Genomic DNA, 15,985 nt, shown 5'->3' on the forward strand with positions numbered 1-15,985 from the left:
CCCACCTTTTCCTGTGTGCCTCAGAGAAGCATGCTTGTTGTCTGAGATGTTCATGATGTTCCACTTGATTGGGATCTCTATGTGTCCGCTTTGGCCACCCAGTGACTAACATAGAACTTGACACATACTAGACACCAATAAACAGATTGCAGATTTAAGATGGTTGATGAAAACTTTTAGCTTCCTTCCCTTTCCAAACCACAGAGGGAAAAAATGAAAGTAAAATATGTCTATGGCAGCACTGGAAACACAAGAAGGTGCAAACGGTAAATGAGCTCAGTGAGGAATTTGAGGAAGATAGAAACATTAGCATATAAAATCCAATGGAGCTGATGAATCTGCAACCCAATATACGTTAAAAAAGAAAGCGCTCGTAAATGTTCACGATTTCCAATTTTGTAGCTCTCGTGGTTTCCAGTTATTTAGCATAGACACAACTGATGAACAAATTAGTGACCTGGCAGATAAAGCCAAGCAATTCCCTCAAAACATACAGAGACGATAAAGATGCGGAGCGTGAGGAAACCATTAGGAAAAATAAAGGATCAATTCAAAAGTTTCTATTTCTATTTAATAGGAATTCCAGTAAGGGGGAATGAAGAAGATGCAATGTTGGAATAATTCAAAAATAATAGCAGAAAATCTCCCTGAGATGGAAAAAAGAAATGCAAATCTTTCATTTAAAAGAGATATCAATTGCCAAGTTGCCATGTTCTCAATGGAGTGAAAATTCACCTTCAAAGATAAAGAGAAAAATCATACAAACGAAAATCACAGAAATATGAAACGAGTTTTCTTCAGTTTCAAAGGAATGGAGTTGAAATGAGAATGCAGGTGAAGCGTCTACATATCTGGATGCTAGAAGACCATGGAAAAAATTCCTCTCAGATCCTGAGACTAAATTATTTTGAACCTAGAATTCTACATCCAGCAAAATTATCAATCAAGTATAAGAGTAAAAGAAAAAACATTTGGGGACATAGCAAGACTCAGGCAACCTAAGATCCACAAACTTTTTATATATGAAGTACTTGATGCAGTACTCAAATAGGCAATAGACAGACAGACAGACAGACAGAGAGATATATACACACACACATACGTACATACACACATAGAGATATATTGTAAAGAGAAAAGCATAGAAGAAATGGGAATATAGCAAAAAAGAAAGCAGTTACACTCTTGACTTAAAGGATCATTAAGTGTCTAAGACATTTATGAAAATTCTGGAATTCTTATGTCCTAGAAATTCCTGAATTCCTAAATAAAATGATGACTAATTTAAAAACAGGCATGGAAAAAACACAAAATAATATTATATTTTTTATTTCTTTATATCAATATTTTGGTAAATCTAGATTTCAGAACTCTAGAGTCTCGATTCCAGCAAGTCTATAATCTCGGGTGGCAAAATAAATTCTATCTTTATTCCCACAAACCTCTAGCTGAGTTTCAGCGTGAGCTTCAGTGATAGAGCTAAGTAATAAACATAACGGCATGAACAATACCTGGGACTTCCGTCGTACAAATCACGGAAATGTGTATTCATTTTTCAGCTGGTGTACATATGTGAAAATATCATTTAGGATGGTCATTAGATCAGCCTATCGAGTGTACGTGATCTCCAAGTGTCTGCCTACAGATGCTCCTGCAAATGAGCTGATCGTCCCCTCAGACAAACGTGCCCGGTTATCCACATCCTCACATTGGTGCCTCTGCCACCCCTTTTACAGTCTATTAGTCTTATCGACTTCTTTTTTTCTTTTAAGATTTTATTTATTTATTTATTTGACAGAGAGAGACAGCCAGCGAGAGAGGGAACACAAGCAGGGGGAGTGGGAGAGGAAGAAGCAGGCTCATAGCGGAGGAGCCTGATGTGGGGCTCGATCCCATAATGCTGGGATCACGCCCTGAGCCGAAGGCAGACGCTTAACCGCTGTGCCACCCAGGCGCCCCATCTTATCGACTTCTAATCATGAATACTTGAAAGGAGATTAGATTTTTCCCTTACTTGCTAAAGTTTTGTAAAACTGGACAGTTGAAATGAGAACTTTTAACTCTCCCTCAGACAGTACGGTGTTCTGTGACACAGATAACTGAGTGGACTACAAGTATAAGCCTTGCAAGTTCCAGCAAATCACATGATTAAGGTAAGTGTTTGAAGTATTATTTCAAGTAACTTATTAGCATTCACAGATGGTGCAGGGACACAGGCCATGCGTGCTGCAGGTTCTGAGCAACAGAGGCTCTTCTTGACTTGGTTTCTTCTTCCATCCCCATTCCGTCCACGGAGTTGGGAGGTAAAGGCAAGCTCACATAGGCTATCACACAAACAGGTTTTGTGCATTTGCTTTCCATAAAAATACTGAGCATATTGAGAATAACATTGTGAGAACACCATACACGTAATTAGGGGGGAAAAATCCACACCCTGTACACATACATTATTTGTAGGAAGGCACAGAAAATCACGTGACTCCACTCACGATAATAGTCAAATTTCGGGGAGGACAAATGTGATTCTGAGAAGCGGTCCATAGACTTGAACCACAAAAGGGGTCTGTGGCATAATAAAAGATTTTTTTAAAGAGGTAAAAAAAGGGGTGCCTGGGTGGCACAGCGGTTAAGCGTCTGCCTTCAGCTCAGGGCGTGATCCCGGCGTTATGGGATCGAGCCCCACATCAGGCTCCTCCGCTATGAGCCTGCTTCTTCCTCTCCCACTCCCCCTGCTTGTGTTCCCTCTCTCGCTGGCTGTCTCTATCTCTGTCAAATAAATAAATAAAATCTTTAAAAAAAAAAAAGGGTAAAAAAACCCTGATCTAGCTCAAGTTGACATATTCTAAGAAGACAAAAATTAGCAACATCAACTCAGGAGGTAGAAAGAAGAACTGGGATAGACCAATCATTAAAGGAAAAATGGGAGGATAATCAAAGATTTACACGCACACATCCTATCCCCCTTACCACTACAAAAGACCTGTGCCAAAATGCTGCCGTCCAACCCTCAATGAACAGGTCATTTCTTTTAAGTCCTTTTTAAGTCCTTTTAATAGTTAGAAAAAGGAAAAACAAACAAAAGTGCACCAATTAATTCCACAAGTCAAGCGAAATAACCATGATATCGAGATGAAGAAGCATCTGTATACCTTGGAAAACCATTAAGAGGCACCACCAACCTCTGAGAGGCAAGCTGGAGGAGATTGGGAGAACCTGACATTCGAAGGGAATGGAGGCAGTTTGACATAATTGTGGCAGACAGGGGGAGGGTGATGTAACCAGAGAAATACTTAGGATAGCTGGGTAGGGTTGAGTGTCTACTGCTGTCTTTTGGTGAATTTTTTTTTCCACTTATTTTTATTTATTTAATTTTTTTTAACTGAAGTGTAATCAACATACAGTGTTACATTAGTTTCAAGTGTACAATATAATGATTCAAAAATTCTGTACATTGCTCAGGGCTCATCACTGTAAGCGCACTGTTTATCCCTTCACCTACTTTACCCGTCCCCTCACCAGCACCCCCTCTGGCAATCACCAATTTGTTCTCTGTATTTAAGATTGTGTGGGGCGGTGTCTCTTTGTTTTCTCGTCGTCGTTTTTTTAAGATTTATTTATTTATTTCAGAGAGAGAGGGGGACAGAGAGAGCACAAGCAGGGAGAGGAGCAGAAGGAGAGGGAGAGAATCTCAAGCAGATTCCCTGCTCAGCATGAAGTGGGGCTCAATTCCACCACCCCGAGATCAAAACCGGAGCGAAATCAAGAGTTGGATGCATAGCCCACTGAGCCCCCCAGAGACCCCAAGTGTCTGGGTTGTGGTTTTTTGTTTTTTGTTTTTTGTTTTTTTCTGTCTCTTTGGGGTTTGGTTTTGTTTTGTTTTGCTTTTTGTTTTGTTTTTCTTAAATTCCACATACGGGTTTTCTTCAGCAGAGCTTGTCTGCTTGGTCATAGGCCATTGAGAGTTGTTTCTCGGATAGAAGCAAAAAAAGAGAGGAAGAATCCAGTGACGTAATAAGTATTTACTCTGGAAAAGATGAGAAGTGAAGAGTTTAGGTCAATAATCTAAAGATACTGTTGGTGGAACAGAATGGACTGGTTGAGAGTAATTGATAAGGAAGATTATTACATATTTCTGTTATGTAACACTATGCAGCAATTTAAAAGAATGAAGTAGATCAATGTAAATCTCCCCAAGATATACTGTTGAATATTTGACTATTGAAACCAAGACATAGAAATCTGTGTGTGTGTGTGTGTGTGTGTGTGTGTGTGTGTGTGTGCTCCCCCAAAAGCAATTGTAGGGAGGAGGGCTTATGATTTTTATTTATTTTTATTTTACTTTCCTCTGGTTTGAGTTTTCTACACCTAGTATGCATTTTAATTTTAAAAACATAAAATAATATCCATGTTGGCAAAAAATGGTGTGCATAACTCCATCATATAAAGATACTGCTGTTAACACTTCTATTTGTTTTCAACCAATATTTTCTTGGTGCAAATATCTTTTCTTTTTAACAGAAGGAAATCACATTGTGCATACTGTTTTTAATCAGCTTTTTCTACCTTTTCCATGCTATTAAATATTTCTCTAGTATCATTTTAGTGGCTAAATAAAACCTTGTTGTTAAATATTTATGTTTTATTCAGTTCTTGTTTCTACCAAAAACACTTCCATAAAAATCCTGTAGCTATAATTTTGCAAACATCTATGACTGTTTTCTTAGCATGAATCCCCCAAAGTAAAAATGCTTGTTTAAAGGTTTTATGCAGAATTCTGAGGCATTCAATCGAAATGGCCAAACTGCCTTCCAGAAAGATTTTTAAAATTTCACTCTCTTGGTGACAGTGCCTCTTTCTGTACCATTTTGCCAACACAGAGGATATGATTTTTTTTTATTCTAGGTCCCTAAAACTAGATTTATCATGAAATTAGAATTTCTTTTCACTCTAATTCTATATTAAATGGTATTTTGAAACTCAAATACATGGTAAGGCTGACCTGAATACAGTTTGATTCTGTGGGGTACAGAAATCAGGACAATATTTATGTACTTTGTACAGACTTTTTTCCTAAGCTTTTCTTCTTTGCCAGTCAGTTACACTGAAAGCTTAAGGATTAAGTTTTGAGAGTCTGGTTCTAACCTCCTTCGATGTAAAATTATTAAAATTTAAATATAAGTTTAAAAACTGTGCATTGGACCTTTGTGCCATTGAAGAAGGTCAAGTTCAAGCCCCTTATTTAAAAAGACTTCTCCCTGAGAGATCACAAAAGGAAACCTATTAACATTACATCTTTTCCCTTTCTTTTCCTCTTTGTTCATTTTAAAACAAGGCTGATACTGACTGAAAGCTAAAATTGCAGGAAACAGTCATGGCTTACTCTCTATTGATACGGCATCAAGATTGAGTATGCTCCCACTGAACTCACTGGACACGATTATTAGTGGAAATCCTTGATGAATTATCCATCTAAACAAAGCCCAGCTGTTTTGTTTTCTAAACAATACTGGAAAGGACCCGTTAAATATTGCCAACTTGGGCATTGTGTGTTTTTATTTTCAAACAGGAAATTCAGAGTTTGGTACAGTTGGAGCTGGGTTGCTACACAATTTGTTATTCTTATAAAAGATAGTGTAAGTTTCCAAACAAGAATGCTGTTTGAAATACGTCAATGCTAACCTTCAAGACTGTGAAATGGTCTAATATTTTTTAATTATTTCTTTTGGGAAGAGAAGAAGATATATTTGCTTGCTCTTGCTACAGTTGGGCTGTGCACATGCAAATAAAATAATCTCCTGAAAGAAAGATGAAGATGATGGTTGCAAGTGATTTTATTGTGTAGACACAGCCACAGTCTTCAAATTAATTATAGTGACAGTGTGAACTTCTATTGTTCAGTCTCATATAAAAATTGTAAAAATGCTACAATGCTGAAAAAAAAAAGAGTAGTGGAGGGAGATCAAAGAGGATCAAAAACAATTGAAACCTCTGGTGTCTTAGCAGTTATCAAAGGAAATCACACAACTCTCAAGACATCCAACACTTATTTATTTCATTAAAAAGCACACAGTTGAAGTCAAAAAAGAAAAAAACAAGATTCCGCAGTAAAACACTATTTCTCTCTGTAATTTTACCCAGTATCTTTTCAAACATGTAAAGGCCTCTACATCTTATTTTTAAAATAATTACAAACCCCAAAACTAACCTTTTGCTTTAGCTACTAATTACCTATCCACTGACCTATTTCTTTCTTTCATTGCCATGCTCCAATGATAAAAGGTCCACGTTAACCATGTCTATTTCATTTATTCCCAGCACAATTTTTTGTAATATATCAGCTCTATCAACATATAAAATAAGTTGGTAGTTTCAGTTGAGTTACCACATTAGAGTAATGCCATGTGACAAAAGAGGTGCAAGACCATATGGAAATTTACAAAGGAGGTATGCTGAAACCTGGTTACGGATTTCCTGGAGCCCCTCACCCACACCAAGGTTATAAGAGGATCAGGTTTGGGAGATGGAAAAGGAATTTGAGGGGGATAACTTGAAAGAGAACTGCCCTTGAGTCCAGTTCACAAGAAGGAGGGGAGAACTACCCCTATCCGCTACCCCAAACCTAATGAGAGGGGCTTCACTGAGACCCGTTAAACTGCAGCTTGACATGTGTTCCTTGCAGTTGGAGGACACAGAGGACCTTCCTTGACTCCTGTATGGGAAAGCTAAAGGGGCTTGGGTTGCACAAAGGGAGCAGAAGAGGCATTGCTGGTCGGGGAGGTGATTGCCCTTCCCACTGACAGTAAGTTCAAGGTGCACAAATCCCAGAGTAGGTGAGTCAGACTCGAGTAATTTAAAATCCTTCCCCCGAGGACCACAGAGAGACTGTGTGTGCAGCAGACTGTTGAGAGACAGTCTGTTGGGTTGGGGTGGTGGGGAGGGTAGCTGCCGAAGGAGACACTACCACATCAAGGGAGTTTCAGTCGGAGAGGACCAGCAGAGGAAACTCTAAAGAACCTAGCAAAGTGTCTACGAGAGAAAGTGTCAGTTGTAAATGTCTGCCAGGCGTAAAAAAATGTATCAGCATCTTAAAATGGCACTGCTTCTCTGTTCCAGCCCCCGGTCATAAACTAGTTAGCAAGCTGGAGGAAGAAGAGTAGGGAAAGAAAGAGGAGCTAATTTAAATCAAGCTGGATTCAGATCAGGACTGGATACACTAATTTCTCAGATGAAATTGTGACCAGAAGACTTTCAGTTACATGAGAAAGACCAGAAGAGTGAAGGAGCCTCTCCAGGTTTTTAAAGAGGAGCAGAGAAAGACTACCACCTGAGCGGGTTTAATGGGCATGTAGAAAGCAAACTTAAATTGTTTATTGTGATTTCATTCCGTGCGTCCTAAATGCTCCATTTCTTTTTTGAAATCACGTTCTCAAAATTGCCAATAACCTTTAAAAGGCAATGTAATATGATGAGAAAATAAAGGGATTTGGAAGCGCAAGATCTGAAATCAAATTCTGAATGCACGCAGGTAAATAGTTGAGTGTCCTCGGCTGACTCATTGAACCTCTCTGAACATCATTTTTTAAAATTGATGTATTTAAGAGATTAGAACAGCTCATCTCTAAAATTCTTTCCTGCTGTTAATGCTGTTGGTCTTAGTTTGGGTTCTCAAGAAGCAGACCCTGAGACAAGGATTCTAAGCAACTTGGGAATCCCAGGACACTTAGTAGAGAAGCAGGAGAATGAGACAGGAAAGGAAACCAGTGAAGGGTGTATTTTCAAGCCAGTTACCACTGTGGGCCACAGGAGAACAATCCTGCCGTGGAACCCGGGGAGAACGTGGAGAGTAGACCAGCATTGACCAGTGGGAATTGTAGTTCTAAATGTTCTAGTAGCTGAATTTAAAAAGGTAAAAAGAAACGGGTGAAAATAATTTTAATAATTTTTCAACCCACTAAGTTCAAAATATTACATTCCAACATGCAAAAATTATTGAGATGTTAAAACTTTTTGAATAAGTCTTTGAAGTCAATTTTATACTTACAGGACAACTTGACTTGGACATTAAATTTTCATCTTGATATGTATTTAGAGTTTGTAAAATTATAGTTGGAAAAGTACACCCGTACGGCCAAGCTTTTCCAAACTTATCCTTAAAAGTGTTCCAATAACTGGAGTATCATTTTACTTTAAATTACTCGAAATGAAATGAAATGGAAAATTCGGTTTTTCAGTCACACAAGCACATTCTAGAGGCTCAGTAGCCACATGTAGCTAGTGGCTACTGCACTGGACACAGATGTTGAACATGCCTCAGCGTTGTCCTTTGTGAGGGATGAAGAAGCTGGGGAGTGTACCCACCTCACGGGCCATCACTGGTTAAGGGCTGTTTCTGGGGCCGTTGACAGCTGTGCTCACGACTGAGCTTGCTTACCACCAGAACAAACCTTCTTGCAGAGCGGTGCAGGTGTTCACAGTAAGAAGCCTTCTGCACATAGAGGTGAATACCAAGGGGATGTGGGCAGAGCCCTGATGTGTCTGCTGCACTGTATGACCTCCATTTTGTCAGATACTGTCACCTTCTCAAACCTCTTCTTGAACTCTAGGAAGAATGTGGCAGATCAATTTTTTGTTTCAAATATCTCTCGCAGTCAAATCTTTCCTTCCCTTGCCACAGACAGGGCGCAGTGCGCCAGAGGCCCTGCCCTACCTAGCATGGTTTGTCACATTTGCAGCCATTCCATTATGGCTCATGGGCCGTAATTCAGGCGTGAAGGTGGATGCTGCCGTACATTGGGAGCTAGGGTATATATTACATGGCATCCCCTATCCTAGTCTCCAGAACCAAATCTGATTTCAGGTAGAAAGAATTTAAGATCCAACTTAATACTCTAGGACTCGGCATTTAAGTGTCTCTACCCCTAGTTCAGCTAAAAGCCTGATGTTGAGACTGTTGTGCCTATGAGACTCATTCAGATTTGCACCATGGTTTGACTATCCGATTCTCCAGTCTCTTCCCTTGAGCCCCAGCTTGGCTAATGTCTCTATTCCCTAATCTCAGACAGAATACGGTCCTGTCAGCCTATTTCCCTGGTACCTACTTGCCCCATAAACCTCTAGATATCTTGTGGCTCTGCCCAACTTTATTCTCCAGAGCGCCTTGGTCTGTATTGCCCGATGCTTTCTGGGTTGTGTGAGGCTAAACCCTCTGCAACTCACGTTCTGTCTGCCAGACTGAAACTCCTCCCATCTTCTCCCTCCTGGCCTATGCCACCTGTCAGGATCTCATTTGGGGTCCATGCCTCTACCACCCTATCCCGTAACATTGCACTTAACCAGGTCATGTAATATCACAGTCCCAAAATACGATAACATCTGTTTTCAAGCCTAAGTTAACACATATAAGCTATTATCATTCCTCCTTTTTTCCCCTAATCTATTCTGCATTATGAAGTCAAATGCATTTCTTAAAATCTTGTATTTGACATGCCAAAATTTGCTAAAGAAAATCCATAACTGCCCTAGATGGAGTCAGGTGCTAGGGAGACAAAAGAAACATATGACAATGTTCCTGACTTCAAGTAGTTTTCCAGCAAATTTGAGAGGCAAGATTCGTATGTATGACAGATTAGCAAATAGTGTAGAACAGAGATTGGCAAACTTCATCTGTTTTAAAGGGCCAGAAAGTTAATATTTTAGTCATTGTGGGCCATATGTTCTTTGCTGAAACTACTCAACTCTGTCTTTGTAGCGAGAAAGTGACAGACAATACGTGAATGAAGGGGCATGGCTATTCCCATACGACTTCACTGGCCACTGAAGGGGACACTAAAATTTAAATTTCATATCGTTTTTCCATGCCACAAAATATTGATATTTTGATTTTCCCCAAACAGTGAAAAATATTAACACCACTCTTAGCTTGCGGACCTCACAAAAAGAGGCGATGGGCAGGATGTATTTAGCTGTCATTATTTCTCAACTAGTGGTGTAGAACATAATTAAGTACTTCGTTGGGTGGTTCAGATCCAAAATGATATAGAAGTTTAAGAAAGAGAGACAGTCATTGAGATACCTTTATAGGAAAGTCAAAACTTCAACTGAGTCTGGAAGGTAATAAAATAGTTTGGCCGATGAAGGAAAGAGAGGCTCTATCCAGTCGGCATCAGCGTAATCTAAGAGAGATGAGTTGAGTGTGGTACGCTAATGATGGGGCTACACTGAATACAGAAGGTCCTTATTATCGACCAACTGTTCCGTATCTGTTGGATATATACACTTGGCCATGAAGTTGAATGAATAAAATGTAAACATTATTTCTTCCCCCTATTCTGTCCTTGTAGAATTGCTTTTAGAAAAATATGGAACCTGGGGTGCCTGGGTGGCTCAGTCAGTTGGGATTGAGCCCCCTGTCGGGCTCCCTGCTCAGTGGGGAGTCTGCTTCTCCCTCTCCCTCTGCCCCTTCTCCTGCTCATGCTCTCTCTCTCTCTCTCTCTCTCTCTCGGTTACTCTCTTTAATAAATAAATAAAATCTTTTTTAAAAAATATAGAACCTTCTTCTTCCAGCCTCCACAACTCAAACTCTCTTCCAAATTTTTCTTCTCTGTATTTCTTTCATCTTTATTCTGAAATTTCCTCCGATCTCTTTCCTAGTATCTAATTCTTGTTCTCAAGGATGTCTAATATACTGTGTAACACTTCCATTGAGGTGGGATGATATGTTATTTCTAGAATTTCACTTTTTAAAATCTTCTTTTCCTAGTTTCCCTGACTTTCCCTGACTTCTTGGGTTACGGTATTATATCTTCATTTTTCTCTTTAAACAAATTAATATACTTACTTAATAGTATAGTTAGATTGTTTTATTTTTCTCTAGGCTTTAGGCTCCTGATTCTTTTGTTTCTCACGATTATTTGTTTCTGTAGGCAGTTTGTAATTTAGGTAGTAAACTAATATCCGATGGGGTTCTTACCTGGGAGACCCTTGTGCTCAAGATTATGAAAGCGTCCCTACAAAGTGGCTTTGCATTTTCCCCTGTTAAGCCTACAGGGGTTTTACCCATTCCATAAGTTTCTACGTTAATTTCTTGACTTCTATATACCATGTAGGTAGTATAAATTTGAATCCCACAACCACAGAAAGTATAGGCTTGAGTTTTGATATCTTATGAGTGATTCTTTTCCTATTTATGACCCCTGGCAGAGGGCACACTTCCCTGACACTTCTCTAGGCTAGTGGTTAAAGTTTTCCAGTCTCTCTAGTTTCTTAGCTGACACAGACCTGACCTTTCACTTCCTGTCCCAGCAACGGCATTACAACTTCAGTCCCCTGCCTTAGGTTCATGGGCCTCGTGTCTATGGATCATTACCCTTTGCCCTGTCACTGGGGATTCCCTTCCGTTTGAATTTACTTCCATATTTCATTTTAAAAATTCTATTTTATCCAGCATTTCTGGACTTGGAGGAACAAGAGAGTCTTACCATGCACTTCCATCTGACAAATTCTTCAGAAGACCCAGGGGTTGTTATTATTAAGAAGAGGAAATCAGGGATGCCTGGGTGGCTCAGTAGGTTAAGCATCTGCCTTTAGCTCAGGTCATGGTCCCAGGGTCCTGGGATTGAGTCTCACTTCGGGCTCCTTGCTCGGCAGAGAGCCTGCTTCTCCCTCTACCTGCTGCTCCCCCTGCCTGCGTGTGCTCTCTCTCTCTCTCTGACAAATAAATAAATAAAATATTTTTTAAAAAAAGAAGAGGAAATCAAAACATGTAAGGACTAAGAGGATGAAGACTTTTAAAAAAAGATTTACTTATTTATTTTAGAGAAAGAGAAAGAGTGAGAGAGAGAGCACAAGTGGGAGGGGCAGAGGAAGAGGGAGAGAGAATCCCAAGCAGACTCCCCACTGAGCGCAGAGCCCATCTCGGGGCTTGATCTCACAACCCTGAGATCATGACCTGAGCTGAATCCAAGAGTCAGACACTTAACTGACTGAGCCACCCAGGCACCCCTAATAGGATAAAGATTTTAAATGTGGATAGGAGGAGTGTAATGATTCTAAAAAAGAAAGATCCCTCTAGAGAAACAGAGGATTGGGAGTTCTCTGTACATAGATACTTTGTTTTTAAGCTTTTTATTCAGAAATAATTTTACATTGATGGAAGATTTGCAAAGATAGTACAGAGTTGCCCTATACCCTTCACCCAGCTTCCCCTAACATTAGCATCTTACACGACCAATGACCAAAAGTAAGAAATTAACATTGGCACAGTACCGTAACTAGATTACACACTTTATTCTGATTTCACTGCATTTCACTAATGTCCTTTTTTTCTGTTCCAAGGTCCAATTGAGGGCTCCACATTGTATTTACTGGTTGTGTCTCTTTAATCTCCCCAGTCTGTGACAGCTTTTCAGTTTATCACTGTTTTCCACGACCTTGATACTCTCGATAAATACTGGTCAGGTATTTTGTAAAATATCCCTCAAATTTGCACTTGGTTGCTTGTGATCAGATTGAAGTTATGCATGGGAATGATATCACATTCATTGAAGCTATGCAAATATCTATTTTCCCTTTCAACTTCTGCCCACTAATGTTAGCTTACATAGGTGGATCCTGGCTACAACAGTGTTTACTAGTGTTCTAATGATCACTCGCTATTTCCTTCTTTCCTTTTACATTTATTAATTGAAACTCTTCTGTGAGGAGGAGTTGTCCTTTCTCCACCATTTACTGATTTATTTAATAATTTATTTATATTGGTATGGACTTCTGAGTATTCATTTTATTCTGTTTCATAAACCGATATTTTCTTTTGCGGCTGAAATGGTTTCGGCTTCGGCCACTGAGAGCTCTTTCAGATTGGCTCCTGTGTCCTCTCAACATGCCCCCAACCTTAGTACTGCGTTGCTTTCTGGTCCTGTAAGACCCTGCAGGGCCATCTTGTCTTATCCCTGACCCAGCTCTAGAAGCCATCACTTCTCCAAGGACCTATGTAGATGTTTTAACCCACAGGACTAGATAGTTTTGAAGCCTCCACTCTCATGCGGGGAGAGCACGGAGTCAGAAAAGAAGCTGGAAGGACCAAGGAGAAACCCGAGATTCAAAGGTGGAAGAGAGAGGGGGCTGGGATCCGAAGAAAAGACGGAGAAGGAACAGTCAGAGAAGGGGGTGGAGGACTCAGAGCATGTTCGGAGAAGCAAGAAAACACACCTCTCAGCTTAACTTTAGTTTACCCTGCATAAGGCATCCTACCCTGTTCTCTGCCACCTCACCTCTTCCAGCCAGATATCCTTATTGTTCTATCCCCCCCCTCCCCCCCAGCTAACCAAATCCCTAACTCCGATTGACCAATCGCGTACCGGAGCCACAACTAACAAATTCAGTCCTATGGACCCTAGACCTTCACCCTCTAACAGAAATGTTTCCCCCTTTCTTTCTCAGGCCCAAATCCCACTCAGCTTTCCAAAGTCAGGGCAAGTCGCACCTTTTCCTGGAACCTTTTCCCAAACTTTGAGCCTACATTTATCATTTGTTTTTTATAAATACTCTGGTTCTTATCTCTTTACACTAAGTTAACTTAGTGTTTGGATTATATTCTTTTTAAAATTGTTTCTATTTGTTTCAGATTATTTATTTCCCAATAGTACTGTAGCGCCTTAAAGTCAGAGGCTGTATCTTCCACTCTCTGGTGTGCTCAGTAGTTAGCAACATTTAAATACTTAATAGACATTTAATAAATATATTTCAGTTTAACATTCATATCAACAAATCAACCACTCTACTGAGTCTTCAAAGCAATAGTTGGGCACCGGGAAGATTCCAGGAGCTACCTTATCTATGCAGGAATGTGAAAAACTACTGCTTAAGATACAAAGTTAGAATAGTTATGCAAATTGCTTGTGGTTTTGATGGTATTCCAGAAAAATGTAACCCAGGCAATTCCTATGTCTCACCAGGGCAGTTCCTGCCAGGACAATTCCTATGTCTCATCAGGAAATAATTCATTAGGATATTAATGGCTTATCTATTAATAAAGTAAGTCACTACAATATTTTACACGACCCCTACTTGATTTGTTTTAAAACAACTATCTATTTCCATTTTTAAAAAATCAACTACCTGTTACAGAACTTAACATATAAAGCTCTCAGATTTTCAAAGGACACGTGGGAGAGCATTAATGGAATTCACTGATTTTTAAAAGGTTAAATATCATTGTTTTTCTTATTAAAAACAATACGCACATGTTGAAAAAATCAAGCAAATATAAACAAAAAGAAAAGAAGTCCATAATCCCAACACCCAGAAACAGATCTCATTAATATTTTTTCAGCTTTATTGAGATATAATTAACCTGTTAACAATGTATTGTCTAACATACCATCTGTGTACATATGGGGATTGTGTGTATATGATCATTTTAGACAAATTGTCTTCTAACTTAACTTTTTTCACCTAATGTTTCCTGTTTCTCTCATCATTAAACATTTCCGACATTATTTCTTTGTGCTGGTGAACGGAATTTTATAGGTTGGATGTATTGTAATTCATTAAACTAGTCTCTTTGTTTGGACACGAGGGTGTTTCTGATTGTCCCCCAATATATGCTGTGCCATGACAAACATTATTAGGCTTAATTGTGAGCATACTCATATTTCCTTAGCATAAATTTCTAAAAGTGAATGGCTCTGTGTGAAAATGCCTATACACGGTTTAAGGTTTTTGTGTTTGTTTTTTAAATGGTCGTGGCCCAAAGTTGTGCCAATTCACCGTGGCAATCAGTGATAGTTTAAGCAACTTTCAAACCATGTATCATTTCAAGTTTTTAAAGGAACCATGTTCCCCTTTAGAGAATCTCTAAGAAGATGATGAAATAAAGTTACATTTCTTTTTTCTTCTTATGCGAGTGCACTTTTTTCTGCAACTCTGATTAATTTTTAATATTTTGCTTTCTGATATAAAAAATGCAAAACAACACACATTATTTAGTGTGAGTTGCAGAGAAAGTACAAGGTCATCTGAAGTAAAGAAGTCCGAAGGGGCATGGCCGCAACTAAGAAGAACAATAGTGAAATTTATTCATTAGGCTCCTATTTATAAATCTCTTGTCAAGAACAATTATTTTTTAATAGATTTTATTCATCCATTGGACAGAGAAAGAGAGAGAGAGCTCAAGCAGGGGCAGTGGCAGGCAGAGGGAGAGGGAGAAGCAGGCTCCTCACGGAGCAGGGAGCCTGATGCAGGGCTCGATCCCAGGCCCCTGGGATCAACCTGAGCTGAAGGCAGATATTTAACTGACTGAGCCACCCAGGTGCCCTCGGACAATTATTTTTTTAAGTAAGCTTTCTTGCTTTCTTGGATATTATTGGCATTATTTGCATGAGAGATAATATTTTGCACTTTTATTTCAGAGTCATCAATTTTTCTTATACATAAGAATTTGGCTCAGCCAACACTTGCGTGTGCACAAACAATTGAGAAATAGTTGTCACATTTAAAATAACAAAGTTCACAGTAGAAATGGATCGGTAGTTCTTTATTTGTACTTATTTATACACTCACCACTGCACAAAGAATTTGAGACAAGTTTATGTTTCGAAATGACAAAAATAACAAATAAAATAACAACATTAAAATTAAAAACAGACCAATACAGCCAAGAAAAAGGAAAGTATAAATCCAACATGGAAGCTGGACTTGAACTTTAAATTGGTTTCATGACTTGTTCTTCCATTTGAGACATAAGTCTTTGTTGTTAATTCACATATCAGATTTATTTCATTTGAAACATTAAAACAGCAGTTCTCTAATTTCCAATTATTAATATTTATTTCAAGAGAAAAATGAACACAAGTGCTGAAAGAAGTAGTTGGTACATAACGTCCCCATATCTACACATAAAAATCAGAAGAATGATGTAGGCTATAATTACTTTCAAAAACTGAACAGTTTTCAAAACCAGTCCACTTTCTCTTTCAAAGATCTGTAA

Source organism: Ursus americanus, chromosome 20 (genome assembly GCF_024610735.1).
Source record: "Ursus americanus isolate L20-20 chromosome 20, mUrsAme1.1.p, whole genome shotgun sequence".
In the NCBI taxonomy this organism is placed as follows: Eukaryota; Metazoa; Chordata; class Mammalia; order Carnivora; family Ursidae; genus Ursus; species Ursus americanus.